Consider the following 22,500-nt stretch of genomic DNA (forward strand, 5'->3'; position numbering starts at 1 on the left):
TATTGACAATATGTTCGATGTACATTTCTCTGTCACATCGGTGTTTAATTTTTGGACGATATTTTTTTTCTTCTCTGCATGGTTCTTATATTTTGTAATACACGTTTTTGCCGAAATTATACGGATTTCGGTACATGAATTCTGGGTGTTTAAAAATATTAAAACAACAACAAAATATTTACTCACACGCACACATATGCACGCACGGAACGGTAATTCGAAATCCATAACGAAAATTGACGAAATTTCTTCAAACTAAAAAAAATTGCTTAAAATCGAAATGATGTGGAAAAAAAAAACAACAACAATTATGTGCGCTTAAAAAAATTAAAAACGAATCTCGAATACGAAAATAATTCAACGACAACGAGAATGGAAAAAATGAACCTACCAAAACGAATCAAAAATAATAAACATTTCGTTAACAACGATAATAATCCATTTTTCAAAATATACCGTACCAACACTGCCTCGTTTGCTGCATGTGGACCGCCTTAGCAGCCTTAGCCACTGTCGGGGCCCAAGTGGTGCCCCAAAACGCTCACTGTGTCATCTACACAGACAGCTGCGGACAGGTAGACTCATTATTGTAACCAGTTTTTATCTAGTCTCGGGCCTGTATCCTACTCCATTCTCAATTTCAACCTGTAAATTAAATTCGATGCTGTTTTTGTTTTTTCAAAAACGACGTCAATCGAACCGTGTAACCGGCAGGAATTTTGACGCGTGAAAAATCCGGTGAACACCTTTCTTTGATTTCCATTTTATCGAACGATTGATGATAAATTCAAAAAAAAAGAAAAAAAATCATCTCTCCTCCTTTTTTCCGATTCGTTTTTCTCAAATCGTTGTTAAGAGAAAATTTACAGGCCCGAAACTAATCTTATTGCCGCTAACACTCAAAGTTGCCGTAGGGATATCGGGGTCTGTCTAAATCTTATTCTATCATCTGACTTCTTTCACCACGTAAATTTCACTTTCTCTCTCCTTCCGTATCGCTACTATCTTCACGTTGTACAACACCCTCTATCGGTCTTTCCATCACTATCTTGTCAGTCATCGGTGTTCACATATGTGTCTTTCTATGCATTCTAACAAGAGAAATAAAAAAGATATTTTTACACGCTTGTGCATAATATTATACTTTGCAATGAAAACACCAAAGCTTTTACGGGCGCAGCTATTGAATGCATACAATACCTAATAAGCCTTAAATTATGACGGAACCCTGCCGAGCCTCCCGACTCGGATGATCACAAAACGCGGTAGACAAACTGTGCGGCGAAAAGTCGGTAGATACCAGTAAAATTGCAGTCAGGCTTCTCTTATCTCGACGGCAACTTTGGCTATAACACGTAGCTTTTATCGATTGATTTGTCATTTTTTTTTTTTTGTGTATTTTTTTTTTTTTTTTTTTTGACAGAGAGAGAAGGAAGGATGCCCTCTCTTCTTCCCTCTCTCTCTCTCTCTCTCTCTCTTTCTCTCTCACCGGCTCACTGCTCACCGCAACTATAACTTAATTTGATGATTGAAAAATAAAACACACACACTCGAAGAAAATAATAACCACTTATTTGCCTCGTATATGCATATATCTGGTGTTTGTGTCCCTCCCTCTATATATTTATATATATATATATTATATACATATTGCGCCGCCTAAAGCAACAGAAAAAATCCAAACATAAAAGTAACCAAAAAAAAAAAAATTAAAAAACCATCAATGATTGTGCTATATATTTGTTCAATGTTTCGTTTCGCTAAATTTTCTGAAAATTTCAATCCCGAATCGAATGAAGAAAGTTGAAAATATTTATGAAAAGTATTTCTGAATTCGTCCCGAAATTACATTTAATTGTCGAAATTTTTGGTTGTTTTTGGTTATTTTTTTCTCTCACTGCTTTGAATTGATGAACAATAAAGAAAACGCACAGCAAGAAAAAAATGCTATAGAAACATTCTCCGGCATTTAATATCGGTGTTCTGATCTGCCAGAAGCTTGATTTGGATTTGTACTTAACCGCTTATTCATCCTTATTGTGTACGCCCGGTGAATATTACTACATAAACATACATTGCATACATACATATACATCTATTAAATATACAAGCATTACTTTGCTAGCCGTGAGTTTGAATCTTTCGTACTAGTTTAAAAATTATTTTTTTTTTTTATTTACCGTCACAATGAAGTTTTTTTTTTTTTTTTTCACTTCTAACAACAAATATTTTATTTTCCATGCATAAATATACAGCAAACGAATCGATGATTCCAACTTAGCCGCATTCATTTGACATTAAAATTATAACTGTTGCTGTAGCTGTTATAATTGTTAATTTATTATTGTTGTTGTCGTAACAGAAACAAAATTTTGCAAGCCCAGACATTTTACTTCATGTATAACGCATATTATGTGTAAATTATACGTGTATCTTTTGAAATTATTGTGCAATAACAATAATACTAATAATCGTAGCAATTGCTGTTATATCTATGATGTATAATATAGTTATGGTTGCGGAGCCGCAGTTTGAAATACTATTTAGTAATGTTGGAACTTATTTGCAGTAGAATATCTTTATTATATTATATACACATACAATTTTTATAAATACGTATAATACTTGAGAAAGATAATCTGATTTTTTTTTTTTTCATCCAACTCACGTACGTATTTATACTGATTGTTGTTATTGTTTTTTATTTTGGAAAGCTTATATATTATATACATATATATATATATATTACGAAACAAATTTTCCCCCCCTGCCCCTTAAATATTTTTCATATATTTTACACAAACACATGCACACGCTGTACACACATGTGTATAACAGCAAACAAAGAAAAAAGCCGCAGTAAAACCGAATCTTTGGGAATTAAATTTATTTATTTTTTTTCTTTGTTTCTAACACGCTTGGGTGAAATCACGGACGATTGATTACGCAACGAAATTACTTCTTACCTTTATCGTTTTTCAAAAATATTCAAACGGTTACCCTTCAATTACTTCAAATTGCTTGAGAAATACATGTGGTAATTTTTTTTTTTCTCCACAACGCATTCGACGGAAAAGAACTTTAATGCATATTTATCTAAGCCTTTGACACACGTATAACACAACACGCTCACACGCAAGAATGCAAAAAACGCACACGCATACATATATACAACCCCGCCCCCCCCCCCTTCTCCCGGGCCATTATATTTGCATGACCAGACTCTGTGTGTTCGTAGCAAGAAGAAAAAAAAAAACAGTTACCTCTTAATATTAATATTATTATTAATAATAATCGTAACAATAATAAATTTATCTATGTATATTTATTATATACAACTACAAGAGTTATTATATATAATTTATATACGTACATACTGCAGTAGTTACACACACCTTATAGTATATTTGTAATATTAATACAGCTTGTATAATGCCACTGTAATACCCGAAGAGACTCGGCACGGTTTAGCGCCGCATCAAATTTCGGGATCCGAAGTATCTGTGTGGCTGAGGCAAGATGGCGTCGCAACGGGCAATCAGCTGATCCTTATTGGCTGAATTTCGCGAATCTCGAGCATCTTGCAAGCTGTTACTTCCTCTTTCCGTCACGTCGAGTAAACTGAGACAAAAGACGTAGAGCGGCAATGAAATTTTATTATAAAATACATCTCGCAGACCTTTTAATTCCGGTGTCATAACAACGGTAGTAGAGAAACGCGAGGCTAACCCGAGTCGGTCTTATTGTCATGTCGCGATTTAGTTATCGATAGATGAAATTTTCTGTATGAAAATACCCGCGACGCAATTCATTGTTCGATTTATATCACTTGTAATTGTCATACGGTATACATAATTATACGTTCTACTGCTGTACCGCTACTGCTACTGCTACTGCTACTGCTACTGCTACTGCTACTGCTACGGCTACTGCTACCGTTACCGTTCATACACACGAACACCACTATTATTATATTATTATGTACCTAAAACTGCAGTCTTGCTTTTATAATAATATTACCGTAACCATTTTTCAAACGTACATGGATAGTTTTCATTATTTATATAGTATATATTGCAGATACACAAACACACACACACACACACACACGTTTAAATACGCTCACTCACATGTAATGATGGATTTGAATTTTTCAAGATTGCCGAATACTCTCAATGTCAATATTACATATAGATTATACCTTGTTGAAACTTATATATTACATCTTGCACGCTTTTGAATATACGATTATATATGGTGAGCCTTGGTACTATTATACTGCATATATAAATGAGGTTATGTTTTCTCTTTTTTTTTACGCAGGCTGATCTAATAGATATTTTTAATTATTTGGTTTCATGTTTATACCGCCGACCTACGATTCGTGTTTTCCTACTTATTTTTTTTTTTCATCTCGTCCCTCTCTCTTGCACTTGTTTTTCGACAACATGCATAACCTAACATTTTTCTGGTAGATCGTTGTATATACATATATACGTATATACAATTGCTTTGTGTCTTAACGTGTTTGTGCTATACATACACATATTGCATATTATTTATACATTATACAATCGATGTTTAATTTCACGTAATGTATATTGGATATACGTTATACTTGTATACCGTGTATACATGCATTCTTCACTATTTTCTTTCTTTATCCTCTTTACAGTATATGTATGTATCGATATAAAGTATACATATTGACAGCAGTATATGATCTAGACATAAATACGTACAAATCACATGCCGACGCATATCAACGGATAATATATAAGACTTGGTAGTTGGTTTTGTTATTATTTCATATGTTTACACCTTTTACACAACATGTACTAATAATTATCGATATCCAATATCGAGATAATCTTCGATCGACGAACCTGTCTTGCGTCACTTCATGCAGCTGAATGGCCCGTCGAGAAGAGAGGGCTTTTTCACATAGCGTACATATCATGTATTATTTACTACACACTACACATCGAACGATAACGACAAGAATCATATAAATTATTCAAAAACAAAAAAAAACATTCGATTCACTTCCGTTTGCGTTTCTTTGACTACTTATTCACACATACACGCACTCGTCAAATAATCGCCCAAGTGCAGAAAAACTTATAATACAGTGAGACAGATGAAGAAAAAAGAAAATCAAAACGTTCTACTGCAAATCAAATTATAATTATTGTCATCACATGTAATACAGAATTGTGTTTTCGTTTATTTATTTTTTTTTTTTTTTTTTTTAAATTTCATTTCGGAACGTACGAATGATCAACGAATCGTCGCTAATCGTGTTTACTTTTCGAAAAAAAAATATGCATATTAAATTAAAACAAATCTGCACTTTGTTCGTTGGTTATTCCAGCGTGACAATTTCATATATGATATATTAAACTAGATAGTGTTTGAATAGTATGAAGTATACCTAAGTGAATAATCGTCAAATTTTTCTTTTTTTTTTTTTTTCTTTATTTACTTACATAGTACGTAAGTCAGTATATAATATTGAGAGCAAACATGAAAGACGTGAAAACGGAAATCACAAAGTGTATTATATGTACAGGTCGCACGGATTGCGATCGTCCCGCGTTATAAGGCCATCTGCGGAAAAAAATATGAAGTTGAAATTACGAGAAACAGCCTTATATCGAGCGGACTTATAACGAGAGACGAGAGCGGAACACGTATTTGGGTTGATTGTTACTGTTCAGGAAAGTCTGAAGATTGTTTCCGGATAAATACCACGCATATAGTACACTATGTGTACATACATCTGACAAACAAACATGTATGAAGTATTATACGGATCGTATAATATTATGATACATTTGTATGAATAGAAATAAATATTAACAATAAGTTATAGGTTAGAGAAATAAGGTTATTTATATGATAGACGCTTTTTAGATTTTACTGAATGAGAAGGGGAAAGAAGGGCGGGGGGGGGGGCGGAGGGAGGGTGGGAGGTAAAGGTATTCGTTACCCACAAAGCCCGAGATGGGGTACCTGTACGGAATTTGGGATGGGGTTGAGGGGAAGGGGGAGAAAATTAATCCACCAAATTCGATCATTCACACGGCTATAAATCGTATTTGTACTTTATTTCAGTTACTGGACACCCTCCCGGTGTGCCAAGATTTTAATCGTCAGTTATGCAATCGACCAGCCTGCAAGTTCGTCCATCTACATGACGGTGAGTCCTTTCTTTCGTGTTTCCTCTGTTTTTATAGTATTTTACTACTTGTGCAGCCCTCGGAGATGACCTCGGTTCGTTGACGATTCCTTTTTCAACCTTGTTTACCTCACATCCCTCAAAATTAAAATCGGATTTTTATCGTTTTATTGCCAGTCGTTCTTTACTTCAAATCCTTGAAAGTCGAAGTTTATTACCAGTCTAATATCTGTCATTAATGATACCGATTTCTCTCTTGCTACCGTTTACATTACCGAATACACGGAAGTGAACATTTGAATAGGTTAGTATGTATCGGTGAAAAAATCGGCTCGTCTCCTGTTTCTTGTTCGTCATTCTATACTTCACGTTCCCGAAAATCATAATATATTCCGAGTCTAGTTCGTGTGATTAATATTACCGATCTTTTACCGATTTCGCTTTTGTCATTGTTCACCTCACGTAATTGAAAACTGACATTTGTCAAGACTTTAGGACGGTATCGGTAATGAAATCGGTTTACCGCCGATTTCTCGATCGGTCCTCCTTCCTCACATGTCCGAAAACTGACATTTGTCAAGACTTTAGGACGGTATCGGTAATGAAATCGGTTTACCGCCGATTTCTCGATCGTTCCTCCTTCCTCGCATGTCCGAAAACTGACATTTGTCAAGACTTTAGGACGGTATCGGTAATGAAATCGGTTTACCGCCGATTTCTCGATCGTTCCTCCTTCCTCACATGTCCGAAAACTGACATTTGTCAAGACTTTAGGACGGTATCGGTAATGAAATCGGTTTACCGCCGATTTCTCGATCGGTCCTCCTTCCTCACATGTCCGAAAACTGACATTTGTCAAGACTTTAGGACGGTATCGGTAATGAAATCGGTTTACCGCCGATTTCTCGATCGTTCCTCCTTCCTCGCATGTCCAAAAACTGACATTTGTCAAGATTTTAGGACGGTATCGGTAATGAAATCGGTTTACCGCCGATTTCTCGGTCGTTCCTCCTTCCTTACATGCCCGAAAACTGACATTCGTCAAAACGCTAACGTGGATCGGCAACGAAACCGATCTTTCGACAAGTTTTTCAATGGTCTTCCATTTTCATTTACATTTTAGGAAGCGTAGAGGTGATCGACAACCGTGTCACGGTATGCCGAGACGCAGCTAAGGGTGCCTGCGTACGTCCCCAGTGTAAATATTACCACATACCGGTATCTCTACCACCGGCACCCCTGATGGCGTTCTCAGCATCGGTATCATCGTCATCGCCGTCGTCAGCATCATCAGCATCATCAGCATCACCTGCAACAGCCTGCGGCAACACCATTCAAACGTCAGCAAGTCGTATAAGTAATAATGCTAACGTAACGTCGTCGAATGCCGTCGTTTTCGCGGCGGCGACTATCAACGAAAAAACGAACAGCAACGCAGCTTTAGCCCTGCAGTAGCTATAAAATAATAATCTCTTTGAATAAATATTAGAAGGAAAGAAAAACCTTGAGCAAATATTGAAATCGGAATATACAACAGAAAACAAAGATAATAATGATAATGATAATAACAATAATAATTATAATAATAATAATTATAATATACAAGGTTGTGTGTGTGTGTGTATATATATGCACACACACAAACACATATACATATATATGTGCATACAACTTCACGTTCACAATAGAAAAACAAACGAATAAAAAAATCGAATACGTAAAAAAGTAGGAAAGACAAATCTCAAAAAAAGGACTCTAAAAAAAAAAAAAACTTTTTACCAACATAAAGATGGCGATTTTAAAGGATAAACACGAAATTTTAACACAGTAAGTACCATATGTTATATAGATATAATGTAATATTATATACTACAATGATAATAACACTGAATCTCTCTCTAGGTTATCATATATAAAAATATATATATAATCTAATTGTATGAATATCAAACTGGAATTTAAAATGAAACGGATAGTAAAAATTTAATAATTTTAAAGCTAACAAAAAAAAGAAAAAACACCAAGCTGCACAGATCATTAAATCATAAAACTCCCTTCCCAGATTTTAATGACTGTATAGGCCTATTGTTATGATTGTCATTACTATTGTTATTTCAATGGTGATTCGTATTATTATTAGTATCATTATTATCATTATTATAGGCATATTTAAAAATAATGTCTGAGGAAAACGCGAAAAAGAATAATAAATTTGGATAATTGAATAGTTAAAATTAAAGAATAAAAAAAGTAAAACAAAGCAGTGAAACAAGCAACCTATACAAGATTCGAATCTGTGTAGAATGGACCGTCCTATCGCCGCATGTTTTTACGAAAGTTCAACCCCTCTTCCCTTCTCCCAAACCCTCATCATTATCCCTTATCAATCGCAACGAAACAACGGTCTATACATGGGGCCGTTTAAATATTACATCACGCTTTCGGGAGGGTGTGCAAAATTGCCGGAAATAGCGTGACGTAATATTTTAATGACCCCTAACTAATCATTCGTAGGTACACATACGTATATACACTCGAGGGGAAATAAGGTTTTTGTTTATATATATAATATATATATATATATATATACACACACCGATGATTGCCGATTATTCATTCTTCTTTGGTTCGTTTTTGTTCGTGGTGATAATATGTTGATCTTAATTTATTATTTTAACGATATATTAAACGCATATGTATATGTGCATATTACTCGTATATGTATAATGATGACGCGGTATTGGATACATGCATTCGTCTATATATGTATGTGGTACGTACAGACACACAAAACACAGAAACACACACACACACACACACACTCTCACACGGAGAAGAAACACATACTGGTGCTAAAATAATATCTCGTTCGAAAATTTTTTTTTCCGGTTCTCTGAATGATGAAATATTCAAAGTTTCGAAGCAGCGCATGTAATGTATATAATATGAATACGTACTCGTAGAAAAGGATAGAAAATGGAAAAAAAAAATTACGATATAAATAAAGGTAAAGAGAAAAAGGAAGGAGAACGACAGACGGAGCGGAGGGTGATGATATGAGAAAGAAGTGAAAAAAAACAAAAAAAAAAAAAAAACTATTGTTCCTGATGCGTTGGTATCAACCGTCGTACTTTATCATTATCATTACTATATTCTATTTTTTCTCATACTCTCATATTTTATCGACATCCAATATTATATCCGTTTTTTTTTTTTCGAGAAACACATATATTTTTACTATTCTTATTATGACAATTCTTTTTCATCTATTTTTCTCGGAAACCCCCCGATGACTATTAATGACTAATTAACCATTATCACTATAGATGATATAAACTTGTACGAAATAATCTTTAGTATTTTGTTTATTGCTCGTACGATTTCGTTTCACGTTTTTTTTTTTTTTTTTCCATTTTATCAATTGTCTTCGTAAGTTGAATTTTAAATTCGTGTACCAAGTAAGGATTTCATAGGTATCATAAGTGCGAGGATATATATATATATATAATAATAATAATATATATATATATATTATTGATAGATATATATTGTATATGTATATATATGTTCTTTATACTACAAGAAAACTCTGATTAAATTTTCGGGTGATTATACACGTTAGAGAAAAAAAAATACTTATTCAAAATCATTACGTACTTTTAGTTTCTCTAATAATATATTATATTGTATATCCAAGATATATGATTATTATTAAGAAAAACAGAAAAAAATTAAATAAAATTAAAAATAAATAACCTTTCATTATACATGTAATAATTGTATAGTAATATATTATAGGTGGTTATTATTATCATTGTTAATATTATTTGATTTTATTATTATTATTATTATTATTGTTGTTGTTGTTGTTGTTGTTGTTGTTGTTGTTATCATTATTGTCATTTTTATTATTACGGTATATGTGGCATAGACTAGCTAGGGTCCGTGCGCGGACCACGCATTTACGAATCAGATGATCCTCATTTTTATACTCCTAAAGTAAAGCGCGAAAAGAAAAAAAAAAAAAAAACGACTTTGCAACGGACAAAAAACGAAACGTGTATAAATAACAGTAATCGTATAAATTAAAAAATCTCCCACCCCAATACTACATATTATAATGCACATGATGTATAATAATTAGTTGATTAATTGGTATGATTATACATATTTACTTACCGAGGGGTATAAAATTAACTAATTGACAGACTAGTAAACTGATCAATCCGTTGGTCAAGTAATACTTATACTTTAATATGATGAATGCCGGATTATAATATTATGAATAACGACAACGCGGTGATTAATAAACTATATATATAAATTATTTCTCGAATAATAATAGTAATAATAGTAAGATAGAAGTTATAACAATAAAATATTAATAATAAGAAAATTGTGATCAAAGAGAAACGAAATGAAATTTTATTAGATACATTTGGGCAGAAAGGAAAAGAGTGAGGCAAAGGAACTTTGAACAAACTTTTTCAGTATTATTTATTGTTTTAATTATTTTTTTTTTTTTTTTCAAATTTGACTTTATATTTATCTTTGTTTCTTCTGTGTTTCTAAAATTCCTCATAAGTTATACAAATACATGGACTTACGTTCTAATTTAAAGTAGATGTAAAGTACACAATATGAAGCCTTTACGATAATATATGAAATATTCTTTAATATTAATTAGCATTATCATTATTATTATTATTATTATTATTTCATCGTTGCTACTGATTATAAAAATTAGATTCTCAATTATTATGTATACAACATTCTGTTCTAGTATATTTGGATCTGTTTTTTAAAATGATAATAATAATTGTTCCCCGTCGTGATAAAAAGATATGTTACGTCGATTTTTACACCAGTGTCTGTTTCGCATGTTTTCGGCCTCGGAACGCAGATGATAATACATGCATTCTCCTCGTGCCGGAGATGATAAAGCTGATGAAATCAACATTTTTCAAATTTGATAAAGGATTGACGAGAACGATTCTCCTAAAATTGCGAGGTGGATCGAGGATCGAATAATGGCCACCGGTGCCTGCACAGTTGTTTTTGGCTGCCGTCACCGGGAATCGAATTGATAATTCTTGTTCGCTCTCTTCGGAGGTGTAGTGTGAATTCACCCGACGAATATGCGATTGAGGAATTAGTTTTTCAACTTGATCCTTTGAACGGTACCATACTTTCGAACTAGTCATGTTGTCGTATTAAGTTAGGTTAGATTAGAAGTTCGTTAGTTCTGGGAATGAACAGAATCCAGACTAGAAAGACCTCGTTTTCGCCAATCTTGAGATATATTTTACAATAATTTGATTTTTTATTTCTTTTTTTGTTCTCTCTACATGTCGACTCAGGAGCAGAAAGCTTGTGTACAGAATATTACATACGTGACGAAGCTGTATGACATGCATACAACAATCACAAGTGATTGATATTCATTAACTAAGTAATTGATTAACTAACTGTCGACATAAAATTGAATAATAAATCACTATTATTAAAATATCGTATTATATCGTATGACGCATATAAATGTTCCTGTACAGCATTTAAGAATCAAGTATATACATATGTATGTATATATATATATATATGTGTATATATATATATATATATAGACATGCTACTCTCGATGTAAGACCTAATACATTTTAAGAGAAACAAATGGTAAGGACAAGCAACCAAAGTAAAGGAAACAATTTTTAAACAAATAAATAAGGATCTTAACGGGAGTGAACGAAATGTGGAATTGAAACTTTGGTATCAGTATGGAAAGGTTTGCTACTCAATAGTTCAACGGTATACTGTTTATTGTCTGTGAAAATAACAATACATCATTATTATGTTACAATAATTATGACTAATATACATATACGGTATGTAGTTTTACTTAACGTAAAATTATATACCTACATTTTCAATATACTTTCATATACATTATATGTATACTACAATTATAAATTGTATACACTAAATATTTCAAAATTCTGTTCTCCTTTTATTTACTTTCAACGTTTATGGCGAGAGGTGGGAAAGGGGGAGGAGATTTATTCAATTCTAATTATACACGATATCAATACTTGCATCGTTTTATTATTTGTTATTGATTAGGAAATATTTTTAATCTTTAATAGTAATGTGATATACGTTCGCAATAATAACAGTAATGATAATGACATTAATAATAGTAATGATGACAAATTGATTGATCGATTAACGGCAATGATAATAATAATATTTAATCACTGTATGCAGATTCAGAACACTTTATGACGATCGAATGTCTTGCCCTTCGATACCAAAATGTAAAATTGATCGATACAATTAATACAGCAAGAAACAGAAAATCAAATGATCGATTGATTAATCGTTGAACTTGTATGTCCAAAACGTGATTGCTGCGTTTATAAAACGTTATTCCGATTGAAGTCTGAAACGAGAGAAGAATACATATATATATATACATACATATATATATATATATATATATATACACATACTATACATATAAGTACGTACACATATAGAAAGAAAAGCATAACAAAAATAATAAAATGAAAACAAATAAGTGGAAAAATAACATTGAATAAAACGTTTGAAATTGAACATCAAAGCGTTAAAAAAAATAGTAATGTTAAACCGGTGTAGGACGGAATCAGTGACAGTTTTTCAGCCTCTCAATTCCTTAAGCCTAACCTAACCTAACCCTAAATTAACCCTCATCAATTCCACTTGAAGTCAAGGGGCTTTTTGCGAGCAGCTGGAAATGTTTCCCAATGTAATTTTCAAAGAAAAATAAACAAATATGTGCGTATAACATGCTTGTGTATACATGACTCAAGCCCGCGCACAAAATTCTCGTAATCGAAAAGTAATAATCGCCGATTAATAATTGTCTATTCTGTGTACACATGATTTGAAAATATACGAGAACTTGGTCTAGAAAATTATTACATACGAATGATAAATTTGAACCATTCGTCAAATATGGAATGCGTCTTATTCTTTCTTACTGTTTTGAATTAATTTCTATCGCTGATTGATCATCAATATCGGGATAAACGATCTCTGCATGGTACATTCTTCATCGATGTTACACACAGAAGCTACGTCAAACGATTCGCTTGAGGAAATTGTTACGCGCTTTCAATGAGGAGACTTGATTCCCGCCATATATCGAAAAAATGCGCGGGCTTGCGCATGCGCTTAAGAAACGGCGCGAAATTTTCGCATCCTCTTGATTCTTTTTGCTGCGTCGTTGTTTCTGCTGCTCCAGCTGTTAAATTGCGTAATCAAAAATACATACGCGGTGTAACGGAAATTAATAATTAGTTTGTAGAGGTATAAAATTATACCTGGTATCCAAATATCGATGACATGAATACCGATGATAAATTGTTCGATATCTATTAACGATGGATGTATGGGAAGAAATCTGTTACGTGTTTTTCTTTCTATTTTTCTTCAATTTACTTAAAGTTTTCTTGCAATTATTATTCTGAATGTGTCATGCTTATTTAAAAGGACGTCTGCGGTAAATATCTTGCTTATTACTCGACCTAAACGCGGCCATCGTTACTGCCTAGGACCTACATGTTATTAATATAACCTATTAATATAATACACATAGATATATGGTAGCTTAACGCAATCCTGGCATAATAAAAAGTTATAACCTAGTACATAACAAGTGTATGATAGCCTATACAAAATATTTAAGTATAGCTTAATAAACTATTTCATCTCGCTATAAGTAGGAATTAGAGGTTAGTTTACTACACTGTCGATGTTGTTCAGCTACATTTATTATTATATCGTATATTATTATCCATAGCATAATGCTTATCGCTATATTTAACGTATATATTTAAGCATACAAGTGCAAGCATCCATGCTGATGTTCCACAGCACCTTGCACTTCCGCTTCCTGCTGCCGATGAGACAATTCTGTATGGCGCCACCAGACGGCAAATGATCTAACTTTAACTTATAGTGATATGTTGAAATATTTCCAACTTTTTGCAACTTCCAAAAATCAAAATAGAATCTTTTCAAATAGCATATGTACCTAGTAAACCGTATCGGATTGAGTAAGGCGAAAATGGAATTGACAGAATTGAAATGAAATTAAAACAAATTCAAAAGAATTGGTAATTAAGTCTTTAGAATTCGCTTCAATTCGAGCTAATTTCTTTTTTGGACGTACTCAATTCCAAGCAATTCGTTTTGGTTCACTGGGTAGAGCTGCGATCAATCCGGCTTCTGCTTTACATTATATACTGTGGCGGGATGCTTCACATACACCCCCCCCCCCCCCCTCTCCTTCACCCCGGCCCCTGGCTCCAAGTGTTTAAATTAATCGAAAGGGAAACAAGAAATTCCAAAAAATGGATTGAAAGAACGGCAATGAGGGAAAATAAATATCTCGGTGTAATGGCAACGATAATAATAATTGGAATGAAAATTAGAAAATATAATTCAACAAAAAGAACAAGAACAGGAAGATGAAGAAAAAGAAGGAAAGAAAAATTGTATCCCTGAAGTGAAATAAACTCTGTGTCCGCAGAATAAAAGACATATACAGTATATATGATACAAATAAATGCACACATATGAATCGGTAATATATACATACGATGGTATGATAATAACAGTAATACTAATGATGCTGATAATAATAATAATAATAATAATAATAATAATAATAATAATAATAATAATAATAATAATCAGGTTTTGAACTTGTGCAAAGTATAATTGCATGGAATAGTTATAGGTACATATAGTATTATATATAAGAGAGGCAGAGAGAGAGAGCGAAAGAGTTAGTACGAAAGATATAGATAGACAGCTAGTTAGGTGGCGAGAGTGAGAATGAGACAACGAGAGAAAGGGAGAGAGAGAAAGAGAGAGAGAGAGAGAAAATCTTCCTTCGACAGCATTTACATATGTTATATAAATAGTTATACATACCGTGAACGTCTTTCGAAGTGAGTCACTTGTAGCAATTAATGCATGAAGGTCTCGGAGTCGTCTCGATTAATTGACAATTAGTCAATTAGCTACTTAGTCGTTTCGATTACCTCTACAATTAGCCCGCTTCGTGAGATATTCACGCTATACGTATACTTATAGCGCATAACTGAAAATTCACAATCTATATTGAAATTAATACGATCTTCTGTTATATAATATGCTAAATAATGATAAAAAAAATAATAACAATAATAGTAATAAAAACAATAATTACGATGATGACAACACCAGTTTTCTATAATACACTTTTTTCTTTTGTGTATAATATTTGTCGATAGTAAGTTGTAACTACGCTAAATTATAGCGATCGTACAAAGCGTAAGGAAGTAAATTTTTTTATTACGAACACCGTAATATTGATACTTATGATAACAATAATAATAACAGCAAAATAATAATAATAATAATAATAATAATAATAATAATAATAACGTCGGTCACACCTATATTGACAGTTATAACTATAACGATAAAGATAGTAAAAAAATATCACAATAATAATAATAATAATAATAGGCAATAAAACCGCGATTTTGCGACAAAATACTTACTTCGATGAAAAAGGATAAACCAGAAAAAGATGTGGCTTAAGACGAAGGAAAAAGTAAGAAACGAATATAAGAATTATTATACAATCTCTGAAGCGAAATAAAAAATGTTTGTTATTTTCAAATGTAATTATTAGGTTACACGTACATAAAATTAACAATAATTCGAAAAGCGCCTAGCGATTCCATTCATAGACTGTATACAACGATAAGAAAATTATATACATTAATAATCGTTTACTGTAACAACGTATATAAGGTAAATTAAAGAAAGACGAGATAACAACAAATAAGGATGGAAATAAAAAAGTAATATATCCTCCAAGTAACTACAACTAATCGTGCATAAAAATGTAAACTCAAAGAGAATAAAAAACATGACAAATCAATTATGTATATTTGAATGAAACATGAAAATCAGTCACGTGCGTGGTGTAAGAGAAATTGACACGAAACGTAATAAGAAGCGTAGATCCGCATCATGGCGCTGAAGCGAAGGTTTTCAAATGTCAGTTACACGTCGTTCTAGCGTGAATTATGCGAATACCAATGTACAGGAATTTCGTGCAGGTTATCAGACTCATAATTTCTTACGCTGAGTTGACATGAAGTGAAATATGGGATAAAGAACAAGGTTTATAATTAAATATGCGGCCATGAATTTAGGGTTTAAGATATCTTCTGCCGCCAGATGTCACGCTACCACAGTTTCATTACTAATGGAAACCTAGTACACCTAATACACACTCAGTATAATAAAATATTACCATATATATTATTTTTTGAACTAGAATTTGAAATAGAATATTATACCATATCCATGCCAACTTAACCTGGGTCTGACCCTTGACCTCTACGATTTGGCTCGCGATTTTTTACACTATTGTTTCGACTCTCGACGGCAGTAATTTTTTTTTTTTTTTTCATTACGAATTCTTCTAATCGATTTAAACTATCTAAAATTTCTTAAAACGAACGTATTGATTGACACAATTTATAAATCTGTAATAATTCTGAAAAATCATGAGTTAGGTGTAAAAAATGTTCAGCTTTGAGCTGAGGCGGCCGTTGTTCCCTTCTTTGTTTCGAGCTTTCTTCGAAACAAGCATTAACAAATATTAGAAGGAAGAGTCAGTTTACTACGGGCGGTTGCTCTAGACAGACGTTTCCAAAATAATTAATAATTTGCAATTTGTTTATCTTGCAGAATAACAATCTCTTCGCGAAATGTCAAAAAAAAAAAATGTTTGAAATTAGTGCTTTCGAGAGTTAAAACAATCGTATAAAACATCGCAAGCAAAATCGGAGAGGTCAAGGGTCAGTTGGGATGGAATGTCCTATATATATATATATATATATTTACTTGTAAGATAAACTTAATAATTATTTTAGTGGCAAGTGTGCATCAAATAGGGATTTCTTAACGAGTGTAAATTTCCGCATGAGCCGAAGGCGAAGGTGAGCGCGAATCTCACACGAGTCAAGAAATCCCTATATGCGCACATGCCATGAATCCAATTTTCTTATGCTACCTCCGATCAAAAACTACAAAGTAGTCGAGTTGTTGGCGGAGGTAGCGCTGAAATTATAATTAGGTATACATTGTATGATTGGAATATCGTCGTACATGTGTAAAATAATATTGTAGTATATTATCATAGCATAAATAATACCTTTGTATGGTGATTAAAAATTTCGGGAATTGTTCCGTGACTATGACGAAAAATCAAAAACACTACGGTTGACAAAATAAGAAAGCAAGACGAAATTTGAATCATTTGTTATTTCTTTCTAATTCTTGGTATAGTTTTTAATTTGTTGGCAATTCTTTTTTTTCACATTTCTCAATTGTATTCAATTTTTTATAATCACGATAAAAATGAATTTGAAATATCTTCCGCAATTATACATTTTATTGTTATATAATGTATTATTAATATGAATGTACCTCATATACCCTTAGTATATACCTACGGTAAGAATGATTCGGATTATAAATAACATTAAGTATAAATCTAGTGTGACTAAACATATAGAATTATCCATATACAACATAATTGGTAATGAGCGATCGATTGCTACATCTTACTCATGTTACTATTATTTATTACGATGATTGCTGTTGTTGTTGCGATTATTATCAATATTATTACGATGACTACTACCACCACTACACTATTACCACTACTACTTATACTACTACTACCTACTATTACCACTACTACTACTACTACTACTACTACTACTACTACTACTACTACTATTACTACTACCATCACTACTACTGGTACTACTGTGACTACTATTACTACTTTTACTACTACTACCTACTACTACTTAAACTATATAACAAAATATCATCTGGCGTCCCGAGGGAGGAGAAAAGGGAAACAGAGAGGGAAAGAGAGAGAGAGAGAGAGTGAGAGAGAGAGAGAGAGAGAGAGAGAGAAAAAGCCGAAGATAGCAGGTTATTATTATACATTTTTTTGAAAATCGCGAATATTATATGCCGACTGCGTTTAGAAAATCTTTTGAAAGAACTTGACAAACACGATGAACTCTTATATTTTATTATTATATACATGGCTGTTAAGGCGTGGGAAATGAACGGAAAAAAACTGATTGAAATGAAATAAAACAACGACCGAGAAAAATGAAAGGAGACAACCAACACATGACAAAGCCTAATTTATAATGAAGTTAAGAGAAGAAAGAAAAGAGTAATGATCGAACTATCCGCAATTCAGGGACGCGGTGAGAATTATAAAGAATATATTATAACATTGTGATGCGATCGTTGATCAAGTATATATATTATATAATATGTATGAATGACATATATAATATATATATATATTTGTAATTTAAGTAAAAATAAAAATTACGGTATAAGTATACAAAGATTTAAATGAAACAAATAAGGTGAAATGAAAATAATTAGAAAAAGATATGGCCCACTGGTTGAGGCCGCTCCCCTCCTACATTTTCTGAGTACGCTACATAAATAATAATAGATACAATAAACAGTATGTAAAATTGAACAAAACTTGTATTCATTTATTATCTATGCGATCCCTTTGCGGAAATTTCGTGTGACAGAGATGGTCTAATTCTACAACGTTATGGTAAGTATTTGACGAGACATCTTACTGACCTAAAACGTGAAATATCTTCAAATGGTTGATGACTTTCGGAAGTGACTGAAATATTGTTACTTATGACTCCGTTATTTGACTGATTGTAAGTATCTATAACTCACTCCTCCACCATCTCATTCTCATTCTCAGGAATGTTTCGCGTTCATAAGTCCAACAGCTTAGATGTGGTTGGAGAACAATCAGTAGATAACTTATCGAAGACGTCGATTCGCCGTGTCTAGATGAGGTTCAGCCGCTAAAGAGGACATGCATCTGTTTGAGACGATGCTCATGTTAATTTGGATTCTGCGAATCGAAGGAAATTCAAAGTGACATTGCTCCTGGTATTCGAAAAATATCCAGCCGAAAACGTTGATTCAAGATGTGTAAAAACTTCTAGCCTTATCAGGAGGGCTTATCGTAACCAAAAATAGACGGGATAAATTCATCGTCAAGCGGCGCCCTCTGCGTAATGTAACTAAAGTCGATAAGGTGGGTACGAAAATACGACGGGGACTGATGTTACCATGACGTGTACCCAGATGGATAACGCAGTGTCGGTTATTTCTTATGGCTACGGAATGACCACGGATTGAAATTTGCGTGTACAGCTATATGGACGTGATATACTCAGCATAACTGTGCAAATTCATTTGAGGCGAATCATTTCAGCCAGGTTCAGCAATGTTAATCTGATTACATCTCACAATCAGTCACGTAGTCAACACCAATGTTATTTAAATACGTGCGCAACACAGATCCAAAAAATAAACTGCTGGGAACCAGTTGTTGTTATCAACAATGAAAAACTAGCCACGACAGCTATAATTGAAAAATTGATTTATGAAGGGGTAGTTTTATGTAACTGACGTACTTATTATTATGAATCTAGGACACATAACTAATATTTCTTTGAGAACCAGAGAGGTGCGCCTTGCTTTTCTGCAACTTTCAGAGTTCGGACATTATTTATCTCGTACACGTTTCGCGGGCCTCTTTTTCGACTTATTAGACCCTGGGACATACAAAAAAACCATTAGAGAATTCTTCGGTCCGATGGTATAGGACTTATCGCGCAAATCTTTAGTTGTTAGACTGTGACTCTGGTTAAGTTGTTCACAGCGTATTGAGACTGCTCCCAATAGATTACTCTCGCGAAATGACGTCGTTATGATGTACCAAAGATTTTATTACGGCACTTTTCGATATCACGAGAATTTCAGCCAAAAATACAGAGGGCCTTACTTTTCTCTTCATTCTTTGGGAGAAAAACTTTTGGTTTCAGATTCGATTTGTATAGCCCTTTTCTGACTAATTGGACCCTCAGGGACTCAGAAAACACAGCTAAAAGTGCGTCGGACCATCTGCAAGAAAATTACACAGGAAATTTCTTGTTTTATGACCGTAACTTTTGATCCGTTGCTCGCAGCGTATTGGAACTGCGCCCAATCAATTCCTCTCACAAAATTACGTCGTAATAGTGCATGAAAGAATTTATTCCAGCACTTTTCAAAATCTCGAAAATTTTCGCCAAAAATACTAAGGGGTTAGCCTTACTTATTTTCTGTGCAAAATATTTTCGGTCTTTAATTCGCTTTGTATGGCCTTTTTCTGACTGATTGGAGTACCAGGAACTCAGAAAATGCAGCGAAAAGTGCGTAGGACCAACGGCAGAGAAATCACGACGTACAGAGCACCTGCTGAAAAATGGCGAAAACTCGGATTCTCGTTTTTTGGCTGCCAATCTTGATCCGTTGCTCGCAGCGTATTGGAACTGCGCCCAATCAATTCCTCTCGCAAAATTACGTCGTAATAGTGCATGAAAGAATTTATTCCAGCACTTTTCAAAATCTCGAAAATTTTCGCCAAAAATACTAAGGGGTTAGCCTTACTTATTTTCTGTGCAAAATATTTTCGGTCTTTAATTCGCTTTGTATGGCCTTTTTCTGACTGATTGGAGTACCAGGAACTCAGAAAATGCAGCGAAAAGTGCGTAGGACCAACGGCAGAGAAATCACGACGTACAGAGCACCTGCTGAAAAATGGCGAAAACTCGGATTCTCGTTTTTTGGCTGCCAATCTTGATCCGTTGCTCGCAGCGTATTGGAACTGCGCCCAATCAATTCCTCTCGCAAAATTACGTCGTAATAGTGCATGAAAGAATTTATTCCAGCACTTTTCAAAATCTCGAAAATTTTCGCCAAAAATACTAAGGGGTTAGCCTTACTTATTTTCTGTGCAAAATATTTTCGGTCTTTAATTCGCTTTGTATGGCCTTTTTCTGACTGATTGGACTACCAGGAACTCAGAAAATGCAGCGAAAAGTGCGTAGGACCAACGGCAGAGAAATTACGACGTACAGAGCACCTGCTGAAAATTGGCGAAAACTCGGATTCTCGTTTTTTGGCTGCCAATCTTGATCCGTTGCTCGCAGCGTATTGGAACTGCGCCCAATCAATTCCTCTCGCAAAATTACGTCGTAATAGTGCATGAAAGAATTTATTCCAGCACTTTTCAAAATCTCGAAAATTTTCGCCAAAAATACTAAGGGGTTAGCCTTACTTATTTTCAGTGCAAAATATTTTCGGTCTTTAATTCGCTTTGTATGGCCTTTTTCTGACTGATTGGACTACCAGGAACTCAGAAAATGCAGCGAAAAGTGCGTAGGACCAACGGCAGAGAAATTACGACGTACAGAGCACCTGCTGAAAATTGGCGAAAACTCGGATTCTCGTTTTTTGGCTGCCAATCTTGATCCGTTGCTCGCAGCGTATTAGTACTGCGCCCAATCAATTCCTCTCGCAAAATTACGTCGTAATAGTGCATGAAAGAATTTATTCCAGCACTTTTCAAAATCTCGAAAATTTTCGCCAAAAATACTGAGGGGTTAGCCTTACTTATTTTCTGTGCAAAATATTTTCGGTCTTTAATTCGCTTTGTATGGCCTTTTTCTGACTGATTGGACTACCAGGAACTCAGAAAATGCAGCGAAAAGTGCGTAGGACCAACGGCAGAGAAATTACGACGTACAGAGCACCTGCTGAAAATTGGCGAAAACTCGGATTCTCGTTTTTTGGCTGCCAATCTTGATCCGTTGCTCGCAGCGTATTGGAACTGCGCCCAATCAATTCCTCTCGCAAAATTACGTCGTAATAGTGCATGAAAGAATTTATTCCAGCACTTTTCAAAATCTCGAAAATTTTCGCCAAAAATACTAAGGGGTTAGCCTTACTTATTTTCAGTGCAAAATATTTTCGGTCTTTAATTCGCTTTGTATGGCCTTTTTCTGACTGATTGGACTACCAGGAACTCAGAAAATGCAGCGAAAAGTGCGTAGGACCAACGGCAGAGAAATTACGACGTACAGAGCACCTGCTGAAAATTGGCGAAAACTCGGATTCTCGTTTTTTGGCTGCCAATCTTGATCCGTTGCTCGCAGCGTATTGGAACTGCGCCCAATCAATTCCTCTCGCAAAATTACGTCGTAATAGTGCATGAAAGAATTTATTCCAGCACTTTTCAAAATCTCGAAAATTTTCGCCAAAAATACTAAGGGGTTAGCCTTACTTATTTTCAGTGCAAAATATTTTCG

The 22,500-nt window shown here is 33.8% G+C and overlaps 1 protein-coding gene across 2 annotated transcripts in view; it reads left to right on the forward strand.

Moving 5' to 3' along the window:
* The window catches only part of LOC124183312 (protein muscleblind), a 157,172-nt gene extending 138,730 nt beyond the window's left edge, over positions 1-18,442 (forward strand). For both annotated transcript variants that reach the window (XR_006870959.1, XR_006870960.1), the window contains 2 exons: positions 6,118-6,202; positions 7,305-18,442. The gene's annotated coding sequence lies outside the window, so the exon portion shown is untranslated. The remainder of the gene's footprint in view (positions 1-6,117; positions 6,203-7,304) is intronic.
* The last annotated feature ends 4,058 nt before the right edge of the window (positions 18,443-22,500 follow it).

The sequence above is a fragment of the Neodiprion fabricii genome, chromosome 5 (assembly GCF_021155785.1).
Source record: "Neodiprion fabricii isolate iyNeoFabr1 chromosome 5, iyNeoFabr1.1, whole genome shotgun sequence".
In the NCBI taxonomy this organism is placed as follows: domain Eukaryota; kingdom Metazoa; phylum Arthropoda; class Insecta; order Hymenoptera; family Diprionidae; genus Neodiprion; species Neodiprion fabricii.